General features: G+C 37.0%; 1 protein-coding gene across 2 annotated transcripts in view; it reads right to left on the bottom strand.

Moving 5' to 3' along the window:
- clocka (clock circadian regulator a) overlaps positions 1-13,110 on the bottom strand; it is a 32,428-nt gene extending 19,318 nt beyond the window's left edge. Inside the window, exons 1-2 of one of the 2 annotated variants that reach the window (XM_088350418.1) lie at positions 12,757-13,110; positions 6,810-6,868 (exon numbers count right to left, since the gene is read on the bottom strand). The gene's annotated coding sequence lies outside the window, so the exon portion shown is untranslated. The remainder of the gene's footprint in view (positions 1-6,809; positions 6,869-12,756) is intronic. The other variant, XM_088350417.1, reaches the window with a different exon arrangement.
- Between the last annotated feature and the right edge of the window lie 255 nt (positions 13,111-13,365).

Raw genomic sequence — 13,365 nt, 5'->3', positions numbered from 1 at the left:
GAATAATAGGAACGAAAGCCAGTGTCACAGAGAAAAGCGTAGCAGCAAGATGCCAGAAAAACACGGCGGCGACTTTTAGGTAGGGATTCCACTATGATAAAACAAATACAAATTTCTTAACCTATGATTTTTTATTGATAGTTCATGTATTTTGGTCTAGTATTTTAATGTTGTTTTTTTTTGTTTATACTGAATGAAAGTTTTTTGTACTACTAAAAGGCACCATTTTTCTGTCTCTCATTTATGTGTTTTTTTTTTATTTGGGTACAGCACAAAAAACAACATCCTTGATCAACAAAAGGAAACAATACATTATTTGCACAAGCTGTACAATACCATAAAACAATACATAAACATGTGCCCAAAGTGAAAAGGCTGAAGCCGACGCGTTTAAGTGCCTACCCCTATTCCATGTTTTCCTTGCAGGGAATACATATTCAAAATCAAAACAAGAAAACAGAACCTCACCCCACAAAGGAAAATAAGAAAATAATTGAACTATATTTCAAACATATAATAGTATCACTTATGACTTCTAAAACATTTAACACCCAGAAAAACTTGATATATCAATCTTTAGTATATGAAATGGCAAAGCCTTTCAAAAGGTTTTTGGGCGTACCTGAAGCAGCAAGATGACAGTGATCATGTCAGCTTTCTTTAGTTTACAATAAATACAATTCTTGACCGATGAGTTTTTTTAAATGGCATTTTTATGATGTTCTATGTATTTTTCCTCAGCATTAAAAAAAAAAGAATTTGAACAGCCTGCTATTTTGCTATTTCTCCCACTTAAAAATCATGGAGTGGTCTAAAATTTTAATGTAGGTGCGTGTCCATTGTGACCAAGATGAAATAAAAAGAAAAATCCAGGAATCACAATGCATGATTTTTAATGATTTATTGATATAGTGATATAGCTGCAAATAAGTATTTGAGCACCTGAGAAAATGAATGTTAATATTTGGTACAGTAGCCTTTGTTTGCTATTACGTTTCCTGTAGTTTTTACCCAGGTTTGCACACATTGCAGGAGGGATCACTCCTCCACACAGATCTTCTCTAGATCAGTCAGGTGTCTGGGTTGTTGCTAAGAAAAATGGAGTTTGAGCTTCCGCCAAAGATTTTCAATTGGGTTCAGGTCTGGAGACAGGCTGGGCCATACTAGAACCTTGATATGCTTCTTACGGAGCCACTTCTTGGCCATGTGCTTCGGGTCGTTGTCGTGTTGGAGGTCCAAGCCATGACCCATCTTCAATGGTCTGACAGAGGGAAGGAGGTTGTTCCCCAAAATTTTAGAATACACGGCCCCAGTCATCCTCTCTTTAATGCAGTGCACTCATCCTTTCCCATGTGCAGAAAAACACTCCCGAAAGCATGATGCTACCACCCCCACGTTTCGCAGTAGGGATGGTGTTTTTCGGATCGTACTCTTCATTCTTCTTCGTCCAAACATGCTTAGTAGAATAATGACCAAAACGTTCTATTTTGGTCTCATCTAACCACAAAACTTTCTCTGATGACTCCTCTGTATCATCCAAATGGTCATATGCAGACTTAAGACGGGCCTTGACATCTGCTGGTTTAAGTAAGGGAACCTTTAGTGCCATGCATGATTTCCGATCATGACGTCTTAGTATATTACCTACAGTAACCTTGGAAACGGTGGTCCCAGCTCTTTTCAGGTCACCTTTTTCGTAGGTAACGATTTAGTAAATTTATCATTTTTTTAAATAAACATTAATACCGTTCCATCAATAGTTGCTTATATTAATTGTTTGATTTCTGTTTGTTTTATTTTTAGGTAAATGGTTTAAGCCTGGGAAGCACAGCAGTGAGTTGTTGGCACATTCGCGGCACAGTTCTGAGGTCATCAGACCAAATCCAGCTACCAGCCTTCCCTATAGCATTGTTAATTTGTATTTTCTGCAATACCAACAAGTAATGTTCTTTTTTTAGGATAACTGGATTTTATTGAGAACTATTTTATGTGATTCATTGCATAATTGACAAAACATTATTCAAAAGAATAAAACTTAAAAATAGATATAAATTCTTGTCACTCCGTCATTTATCCTAAAACATTTTTATTTCAAATTATTAACATAGAAAACTTAATTACAATTTTGGTTAAAGTTTGGCCAATATAGGGTAATAAAATTAGTGTTAACCGAGTTCCAAAGTACTGTAAAAGCAAATACAGTGACTAGTGTCAGGCCTAAATCCTGTACCAACAAATTGACCAAATTTTGAACAATTATGTTGCTTTCTAAAGTCAGCAAAAAGTTTCGTTTTCATCCAAGGAAAATTTGTGATTTGATGATGTTCTTTCATTCTGAATTGAGAGAATGATTAGCTCGGCATTTGGAGCTATTGTAATCTCATTAAATACAGTAGTCAATTAATAGTTTACATATCCTTGTTTTCTCATTGACATTACGGGTATATTTGTGAAATCCCACACACAATTGATCTCTTGTACGTACACATTCTGTAAAAACGGGTGTCGATATGCACCCACGGTGGACAAAATTAGCACAGGCAAATAAATAGTAATTGATGCAATTTCATCCGAGACAACTGCATTTGAAACAAGCTTAGGTAAACGTCGGTGTCATGGCAACGCCTTGTTGCCTTTTTCATCATTTGCGTCATTCGCTGACACCCGAAACTGGAACATTGCTGATCACTCGGATGGTCCCGCGGTCAGAACACAAAGTATTGCAATCTAAAAAATATAAGAAAGAAAGAATAATTTAAAAAAAAAGGAGCAAATTATGTCTTCTGTGGTTCTTTTTGGGGCGCCTTACTGCCAAATCAAAACCATAACATATGATTTGTATTTTGGTCCTCAAAAAAAAAAACATAGTAAAAGAAAAAATGCTAAATGGTCTGTATTTATATTGTTGCATTTCAAGTCACTGAAGACCTCCCAAAGCGTTTTACAATGTGCTTCACACTTTCCCATTCACACACACACTCAAACACCGATATCTGCAACAGACATGCAAGGCACCTAGCTGCTTATTGGGGCCATTGGGGTTCAGCATCTTGCCTTAGGACGCTGAGACATTTAACTCCGAGGAGCAGGGAAATTGAACCTTCTCAAGACGAGCGCTCTACCTCCAGAGCTAAATCCAATGGGTTCAAAAATTGGGAAAATAAGAAAAGTGTTTATTAGAGTTCATTTTTTGTATTTTAAAGTAAACAGTTATCAATTAATAAGAAAAAAAATATTAACGCACCTTTATTTCACTCCCAAATAATATTTTAAAAATGTAGTTTCATGGATAGATGGATACGATCTTAAGGGCTGTTTTGGAGGGGTATTGAGATTTTTTCTTAAAGTATATTAAAGTATCAACTGATTGATTGATTATTTTTTTACAAAATTCCACCCCAAAAGAAAAATAAGAAATTTCACACAAATATAATTATATTCTTCAATATTGCTTGAGTTGCATAAAATTACAGTATCGATACCCAGCTCTGATAAACTATTTATATTTTATAAATTTAAAAAATGTTTTGAAAAGTAATAATAGTAAAAAAAAAAATTTTAATATCAATTTAAAAAAAATAATTAATTTACTTACAATAAAATGTATTTCCCATGTATTTATTATTATTAGGTAGGAGATCAATAACTTATATTTTACTTATCTAATACTCATTAGAAAAAAAGGTTAACTAAGGAACATATTACTCAAAACTACCAAAATGATCCGCAAAGATGAGGACAATTTTGCTTGTAAATATTATTACCTATTTTCCGTGTACTTAATATTTTAATTATTTTTTTGATATTCGTATTACAAGATATATTTTTCAAATACTGAAAAATAATACTCAAAATGAGCAAAATAATCTGCAAGTGAAAAACAACATTTTGGTTTATTTTTGTATGTACCTAAAAATGGTTGTTATTCATGTTTTAAAATAAATGTGACAGTATTTTTCAATTTGATATACAGTGTTAGGAAATATTTGTCCAAAATAAAGGAAAATAATACTTCAAATTAGCTAAATGATCAGCATGGAAAACTATTTTAAGAGTAGATGTGAACACTTATTTTTCCACGTTGTCTTAGCTGGACATTTTTATGTCATTATATGCTTCAAAAGTAGATAGATAGATAGATAGATAGATAGATACTTTGTTCATCCCCGAAGGGAAATTCACATTTCCAGCAGCATCCCTGAGCTGAGAACAATCGAGTATTGCACATACCAGCAGTTTGTTCTGTTGGGAAATCATTCTCGTGTCAGGGTTAAGCATTGTTGAATAAATTAAACAACAACCAAATTAAAGTTTTTTTTTTCAAGTCTCAAGTACAAGGATCTGCAGGCCAGGCAGCACAAAGCGGTTCTGTTTGCCACCTTTCCCCCCCCCCTTGCCAGCAGGCTGGAATGCCAGTGAGGTAGCAGAGGAGTTGGTGTGCAAGCGCCCTCACAATTTCTTGCATCTGGGGCTCTGGGCCAGAAACCAGCCGTGAGCCTGGTACCAGTGCTAAATGGGCCGGTGGAGCTCAGACAGAACCCATAGTGACTGTGGATGTGAACCATTAAAAGACGGGGCACTAGCCACAAACATGACCGCCGAAAGCTAAATCTGATATATTGACCCTTCGCAAACACGTGACCTAACCACGTGACGACACAAAGATGGACAACAACAACAAATGCTATACTATTTAACATAAATGACAATGACTAGTTTAACAAATATTGTGCAGCGGTCTGGGGTTTGTCCAGGGCTAGCTATCGTCCATACAGTCTTCCTCCTGACATATTCCCCACTCTAACTGAATCCTCCAGTCTGCCTGACTTCATTCCACAGGATGTGTACCACTATAATGTAAATGGATTCTGATTCTGATTCAGATATACTTTATTGTCATTCTTGTACACGTGTATACAGAACGAAATGTCGATACATCTGACCCACACAGTTTCCTTGAATGTACAGATATAAAAAAAAATCTTGGATTGAGTTGGAGTATTGAAGTACTAATTATATACTAAAAATTATAGCTATGTATAGTATTATACAGTCGTGCAAAGAGTGCAAGAGGAGCAGCTAACCAGATGTGCAAAATGGGCAGTCAGGTAAACAAGTCACTATACAATAACAAAAACACTGGAGTACGATAGTGCAGAGGAGAACAGATGTGCAAAGGAGTGGCTAGGTATAAGAGAACTGCCAGCAGTGCAAAAAAAAAAAAACTAAAACAAACAGTCTAATGGCCAGGGGGACAAAGCTGTTGCAGAACAGGGTGGTCCTGCACCGCACACTGCAGTACCTCTTCCCAGAGGCTAGCAGTATCCCAATGCACCAATGCTAATCTAAAAGCTTATAAAAGTCTAAATTCTTACAAGGTCTCTTTAGCAGTAACACGTTGCTGTGCTTTGTTGGCTGAAAAATGCACCCTTACGTGAAATCCCCCCCCGTATCTAAATTGTTGGGGAATGTAATAGAACAGTCAACCATGGGACATTTGCACCTTGTATATAAATCACTGTTGAAAATATTTACTTTGGTGAAATTATGTTATATCTTCAGAACTTTTGTTTTGTGTTTTATTTGTTAATCATTTGACAGTTCATTTCAGCGTGATAAGGTTTGGTAAAGCACATTACAATTTTTAATACATGTGGTATGCGGAAGATTACAGTTTTGAATCGCTGGTTAATCGCAAAAAAAAAGCAGCTCACTTACGTACAGAACCCAATGAGAGACATTTTTAGACTGACAGTACCACTACCTACACCAAATTAAGGTATGAAATCCATTTCACAAAGAAACTAATCCAGCCAGCCATCCAGCATTTTTTTTTTACATCTACTTACAACCTAATGAGGTTATTTGAAAGACAAGAATTTAACATTACGCTTTTGACATCCAATTGAGGTAGGACCTTAAGGACACAAAATTTTGTCCGGCCAGGAATCATACAGCTTTATTTGATGGCTCTATACAACCCTAAGGACATGAATGACTTGCCTATGAATGACAGGACACAGGATACCGAATAAAGTCCAAATCCATTTGACATAAAAAATCCATCCAGCGTCACCTCGAAAAGCTATGTACAACCTAATTAAGGAAATCGCTAAGATATACAGAATCTGGAGTCCCACTTCTGACACCAAAGTTAGTAGATTAAATAAGTATAACAATCACTCCAGCCTGGCTTCATATTTTGTATCGCTCCAAACAAGTTTCAACCCAATGAGGGAAATTACTAGATTGACAGCATGGGATCCCAGTTCTGACACAGAATTTAGGTAGAAAATCCATTTGACAAATAAATTAGTACAGCCAGGTACTATTCAGCGTTTGTAAACCATATAATGGAAATTGCAAGAATAAACATGAAAACACAACGTTAAAAATGCAAGCAATTTTAAGGATTTCAAGCACTCTTACAAACCAATTCTGACACCTTGTTTAAGTAACTTTGTTCGGGTGATCACACTTGGCATCCCACTTCTGACACAAAACTGTGGTAAAAAATCAATTTGATATGAAAAACAGTCCAGCTTTATGTGACTGTGAAACACCTTTTGACTAATAATCAGACCAAGGATCCCACTTTTGACCCCAAACATGTGTAGAATCTACGTACATGCAGTAGCGTTGCAGTAAACATGATGACTTGATTAGTCACCATTGCAACAAAAAAACCAAGCCATTTCAAAGAGCAGCAAGAACAATGCAAACAATAGCTGTGAAGCAACTTGGGAAATCCAACAAGGTTTATTCACATTCAAGTTCAAAACCAAAGCTGTTCTTTTAAGAAGGCTTACCTTTGACCCGTTCACACCGTGGCAGCTTAGCGTTGCTGATCTCGTGTCAAGTCTTCACTCTGATCACAAGATGAAAAATAAAAGTCACATTTACAGAGGTGAGGAGCTTGTGCCTCTCAATCAAAACATCTGGGTCAGTCGAGCAGTCGGCACGGACGCATAATGTGAACGCCCACGTTTGTACACGCCCATTTACTCTCAAAACACACATTTCTTGGTAGTTCATTGTTGAGTAGGAGCAGGCCTCCCTTCAGCAGGCTGTGCTTCGAAGAAAGGTAAACGTGAGCACTTGTTCTTGGAAAAGTGTCAATGGAACTTGCTTGTTGATTGGCCACATGAATCATTCCGTAAATACCAGAGGCATTAAGGATAAACTTGACTAGCTTGCTGACAAACATTGTTACCCTATACTTCATTAGTGAAACACAGCTCAATACACACTGCTAAAACTTATTACATTATTTAACTATGCAAAAAATTTCGCATAAAATGCTATCTCCCTTTCTGTTATCAGTAGGTTGGTTGGTTGGATCCCTTAACCACTAGTGTGGTAGAGGCACCATAATTTTATGGTGTGTTTTGGGCAAGTACAGCCTGGTGGTGCCCATCCCTCTCCAGGCCAACATGTTTCCACTCAGTCTCGAACCGGGGACTTTTTGTGTGTTAGGCAAATGTACGAACCACTTAGACTGGGGTAAAAAACTGGAACCCAAAGTTGTAACACGAAAGCGGTGAGTCAGCAGTTACATGATATGCTGTATATAATTCATTTGTTTTTGTATTTTACAAGCTAAAGTTAAAAATAGACTGTAAGAACATTTTTGCATTCATGGGAAAAAAATCCCCAAGAGCACAAATTAATGAATATGGAAAATGACTGAAATGTTTGTGTATTAAGTAGATTTTCCCTATTTAGAATTGTTTTGGGAAATCTTGAAATAAATGAGAAAATAAGAAAATTATAAACTATCTGCCAGCAGAACAATAACTTATTTTTGCATGGTAAAAAAGATACAAGTTTAACATTCTAAACATATATTGGCAGTTTCCTTGTTTGCATGAAGCATAACATCTTTTAATTGAACGTTTCAGTGTATGCACTCTTTTTATTCTTCCCAATATATTGTTAATGTGCTATACACCATTTTTATAATTAAAAAAAATAATACATTTACTTTTTTAAATGTCTTATACATATCTGTATTTTTTTTCTTTTTTTCCCCTCTAAAGAGACAGTGTATATTATTAAGTGTCTCCTCGTCGTTTAAGAAAACACCTAATTCACCAGAAAACAATATTGATTTTAAATAGTAAGCCAAAATAATAAACTATCATTTTAACGTGCATTGGTTTAGATAAAGGGACCTGATATAATTGTCTGCCATCTTGCTGCTACAAGTAACCAAAAACCTCAAAAGGCTGGGCAAAAAACGCTGTGTTTTGATTACTTTGAGTCTCTGTAGTTTGTACTCTTCCTTGTGCTTTTTCGAGCACTCGTTTTTTTGTTGCACTAAACTACACGATGACATCTAGTAGTCGAATAATACACACAGTACCTTTAAACTTGAGTGTCTTCAAATCTATAATTAAAAAAATGTATGTTATTTTTTAACTTTCTGAAGCACGATGAGTTACCAGGCAAATCTTTCATTTTCAATGAAGAAAAACAATAAACAACAATTTTAATGTATGTTACACAACTTTTTGTCTTCTAGACATCAATATTATTAATAGAATAATCATAAATAGAGTATATCATCCATCCATTTTCTGCACTGCTTAACAACTCGCTCGCTCATTCACACCTAGGGACAATTTGGACTGGCCAATTCACCTGAAATGCATGTCTTTGGAATGTGGGAGGAAACCAGAGTACCCGGGGGAAACCCACGCAAGCACGGGGAGAACATACAAACTCCACACAGGAAGGTTTGAGCCCATGACCTCAGAAGTGTGCCACACACGCACTAACCACTGCGCTGCCGTGCTGCTAAATACAAAATATGTTTACATCATTTTAAACAGCATTATTTCAAGAAATGTATTATGTTTATCTGATTATGACACACATATTTACAATTACTAAGCTGTAGTGTTGAGGCATAAAGTAAATTGTTTTTCACTCTTTGCAAGTGTTTGTGTGTATATTGGGAACTCCTTGTGTTGAAACAGGCTAGAGCTGATAATGACTTAAGTGAAGTATAAAGCGCCAATTTTTATGTCTATACTTGATGTACTCTTGCATTCATGTGATGCTTGTGTAAAATCCCAAAAGTAGCCTTAAGCTGCAAGCTTTGTTAGGAATTTCTAAGAATTTACGGCAAGAAAGCAGGAATCATTTAAATGGAAAGTTGGCAACGTCCACAATTTTCTCCCTTTTTCCATTTTTTTCTTAGCAATCAGAGGAATTTAAATAAATCACTGATAAACAAGAACGGGAATAAATAGAAAAAATTCCAACCAAAAGGTCTGTTAAAGTCTAATTACAAAGTTTATACAGCTTTTTCATGGCCAAATTCAAGCATTTTTAAGGACTTTTAAATCAAATTTCCAATTTCTTCAGTTCCATTAAAATAAAAATGTTATGGTGTGAAACATGTGTTTTGCAAAACCAAATAAATCTGCAAGTAACATATGAGATTTTTAATCTTGCGTGTGCATTTATCAAGACGTATGATTTTTAGAACTTTAATAAATTGTGAATAGATTTGTTTTTGAGACAAAAGTGCTTACATTTTTAGTTGCGTTACATTTTACCACTGAGAAACCTTAATTTTTTGCACGGCTCATAATTGGTACTTAATCCTTGCACTAATACACATTTCATAGTGCCCTATTTAGGTGTAACGTGCACTGGTCATAGAACAATGCCCTACAAACGAATGAAATCTGTCGTTAATCACGAGAGAAAAAATGCAATGGCAAACCCAAGCTAACAGGGAGCAATGTCGGCGTCATTTTAAGTAGTCTTGTTGAGAAACACGGCAACAACTTCAAACATCTGCAAACACTTCACCCAAAATTCAAACACTTTGCAATCCTTGAAAACACATTCAATTTCAAGCATTTTAAAATATTTCAAGCACCCGTAGGAATCCTGCATTTGGTCTCCGGCCTTTAAACCTATTGAAGATTCCTTTCTCCATTTTCTGTTCTATGTCCAAGACTTTTTCTGTGGTTTCTCCAGGCATGGTGTATTGCAAATATGTTATGAAAAAAAAGGCCAATAAAACAAGGCCGGAAGGTAATTCCACACCTGCACTCTACCCGAAATGTGCTTATCTGATACAAAACAACCTCTGAAATTGGTAAGTTAGTTTAAAATAACAGCCAAAGGTTAGTTAATTTATTGTAAAGAGCCTATAATAAGTTTTTAAACAACCCAAAACTTTTTTGCTTTTTTAAAAAAATGTTATCACATAGATTGTGTCTTTTTAGGATACAAGCTAGGTTTCTATAAACAAAGAAGAAAAACTGTGGCTTTTATTTTTTTGAAGCAAACAAAAAAATAGAGGTCATTTGTTTCAAATATTGAGCCTCTTTGTGGAAAAATAAAGTGAGCCCAGTTTTTGTAATTGGGTAATACCAGCAGTTTATCAAATAATAAAAACAGCTCTTGCCAGTTACCACGTGGTTGAACACAAATAAATAATTGTCTTAAATATTTGGTATTCAAAATTCAGCTCTGAAGGGAGAAACAGGATTATGTGAACACAAAATGGGTTTGGCCCATAACGTCTCAGAAAAAAGGCAAACATGACAATCCTCATTTTCAAAATAACACAGATTAATGGTGTTGGGCTAAAACCATCTGCCGTGGAGAGGAACAAAAACAGTAATCAGTTTTTAAGACGCCACAAGCACCCCCGCGACCTTAGGTTTAGATGAGCGGTGCAGATAATGGATGAATGGGTGTAATTTTTATGGCCCGTTAAGGCAGCTTCAAAATTTTAGGTTGCTGGCCTCTGCTCAAGGTGAACCTCATTTTATTTGTATCCATCCACCATTTTCTGCACTGAAAACTACTTATCCTCAGTAGGGTCGTGGGGGGTGCTAAAAGCCCATCCCAGCTATCTTCTGGCAGTGGGCAGGGGACACTCTGAACTGGGTACCAGCCAGTCGCAGGGCACACAGAGACAGACAACTCACTCGCTCATTCACACCTAAGGACAATTTCGACCGGCCAATTAACCTGACATGCATGTTTTAGGAAAGTGGGAGGAAACCGGAGTGCCTGGGGGGAAACCCACTCAAGCACGGAGAGAACAGTCAGACTCCACGTGGGGAGGCTGCGGTAGTGGACTTGAACCCTGGACCTCCGCACCGCAAGACCCAGTGGCTGTGCCGCCCATTTTATTTCGAATAAATAACAATTTTAAAAAAACATACGTGGAAATGATTTTTTTGAAAAGCATGTTTTAGTGATAGTTCATGTATTTTTGTTATTAAAAAAATATATTGTTGCTTTTTAAACGGATTAATTACACACTGTCCCTTTAAAACAGGGGGGTCAAACTTGTTTTAACTCAGGGGGCCACACGATAGGACAAACGTTCTCCCAGGGGCAGGACTAGTAGATTACAGAGAAAGAAAAAAAGAGAGAAAGAAATAAGAGAAAAAGAGAGACAATAATAGATATCCAAAGAGAAATAAAAATAGATAAAAAATGGTGAGAGAGGGGGAAAGAGATAAAATTAGAAATAGTGAGAGAGCGGGAAAGAGAGAGAAATAAATCCAAAGAGAAAGACATAAAAATAGAAATAGTGAGAGAGAGGGAAAGAGAGAGAAAGAAACCCTAAGAGAAATAGAAAGAGAGGGTAACGTCAGAGAGAGAAGGGGAAAGCAAGAGTAAAAAAAAAGTAAAAAGACACAGAAAGACAAAGAAAGAGAAAAAGAGAGACAGAGAGAGTGAAAGAGAGAGAGATAGTGAGAGAAAAGGGGAGGGAGCAAGAGAGAAATAAATACAAGTACAGCGTCTTTGTGAGAGGCACCTAGATTTGGCAACATCAAGTGGACATATTTTAACCTGCAGCTTGTTTTTCTCTTGCGCTTCTCTGAGCTGTATCTCGCGGGCCGGAATTCAATCCCTTAGCGGGCCTGATCCGGCCCGCGAGCCGCCTGTTTGACACACGTGCTTTAAAATGACATTATTTTACTATCTACTGTGGCTTGGTTGTTTTTAGTGTTACAAATTGCATTTAAAAGGCATGGTGACTTATGTGTATAGCACTTTATTACCAGGGTAGGGTAGGGTTACTTTAACTGGATTACTTTCAATTACTTTTGGATTACTCCAATACCAAAAATGCTAAGACAAAAGAAACTAAATATGAATAAAATGACTAAATTTTGTGCAGGCTCTGGGAGTAACGGAATACATGGAACGGCAAAAATGATGCTGGCAAGCTGTTTGGATTTATTTTCATTTTGTTTCTGTCGCGTTTTATGTTAGTTTTGCCGGAGATCAAAGCCAGGAGAGAAAGCTTACCATGTGTTGTGAGTCATCATTTTATTCATATTTAGTTTTTTTTGTCTTTTATTAGCATATTTGGTATTGGAGTGATCCAAAAGTAAATGAAAGTAATCCAGTTCAAGTAACCCTACCCAACCCTGTTTATCACACAAATTCACCATAATGGCAAAGAATAAAAGCTAGATAGCATTAGGAAAAAACAATAATACAAAACACATACATTTTTGAACATTAAGTATATTCAAAAACACGGATTATAAAACCCAAAATCATAAAAGTGGAAAGGAAAAAATCTGATCTCGTCCACAGGAAACAGCGACCCTTGGCTTGCCATCCCTACCAGCACTCAGCCCGCTCACAGGCGGCGCCGGACGACAACATTGACCGGCGAATCACCGCTAAGCTAGCCGACATGCTAACCGACTAACACGGGCTTATTTGTAGGTAATTCTAGCGAACAACACCAACACTTACCGTGACATTCACCGGGGACTTTTCAGAGTGCCTTTCGCTCGGTGTCAAAAAATAAAAGTCGTTTTTTATCCCTATGAAAATGGAAGTTTGGAATAAAGACCGACAGACAAGAGCGCCAACCTACTTCCAGCTGAGGTTAGCCAGTAGCTTCTGAGCTTAGCCACCGTCGCGTTAGATAAGAATGTGGGTCAAGCGAACTTTTGGCAATAACCCAAGCCCAGAGAGGCGACGCATGTTCCGGCTGTGCTGCGACCATTTTTGTCGCACTTACCCCCGTGGAGATACTCTCATAACTGCCTCGAAGGCGTACTACATGGAAAGTAAACAAATGCCGCGGGGATAAAGCGTCCGAGATAGGACCATGAGTTGGATCACCTTGCACAGGGGCTGCTTTGGTTGCGATGCGACTAAATCGTCTCGCTAAACACATGTCTTAGGGATCAGTAACCTTTTTGGCATTGATAAGTGCGAAGGGCTACCACTTGGATGTTATGTCAAGTCGTGTTTATTTGTATAGTCCTTAATCACAAAACGTCTCCAAGGGCTGTACAGCAGTGTTCATTTTACCTGTGAAAAGTGATCGGTCCCAGGGACTCACATGCTCAAAAA

Source organism: Urocampus carinirostris, chromosome 12 (genome assembly GCF_059441175.1).
Source record: "Urocampus carinirostris isolate Australia breed hairy pipefish chromosome 12, RoL_Ucar_1.0, whole genome shotgun sequence".
Classification (NCBI taxonomy): domain Eukaryota; kingdom Metazoa; phylum Chordata; class Actinopteri; order Syngnathiformes; family Syngnathidae; genus Urocampus; species Urocampus carinirostris.
The sequence above is the reverse complement of the archived record's forward strand: the minus strand, read 5'-3'. Positions and strand labels throughout refer to the sequence as shown.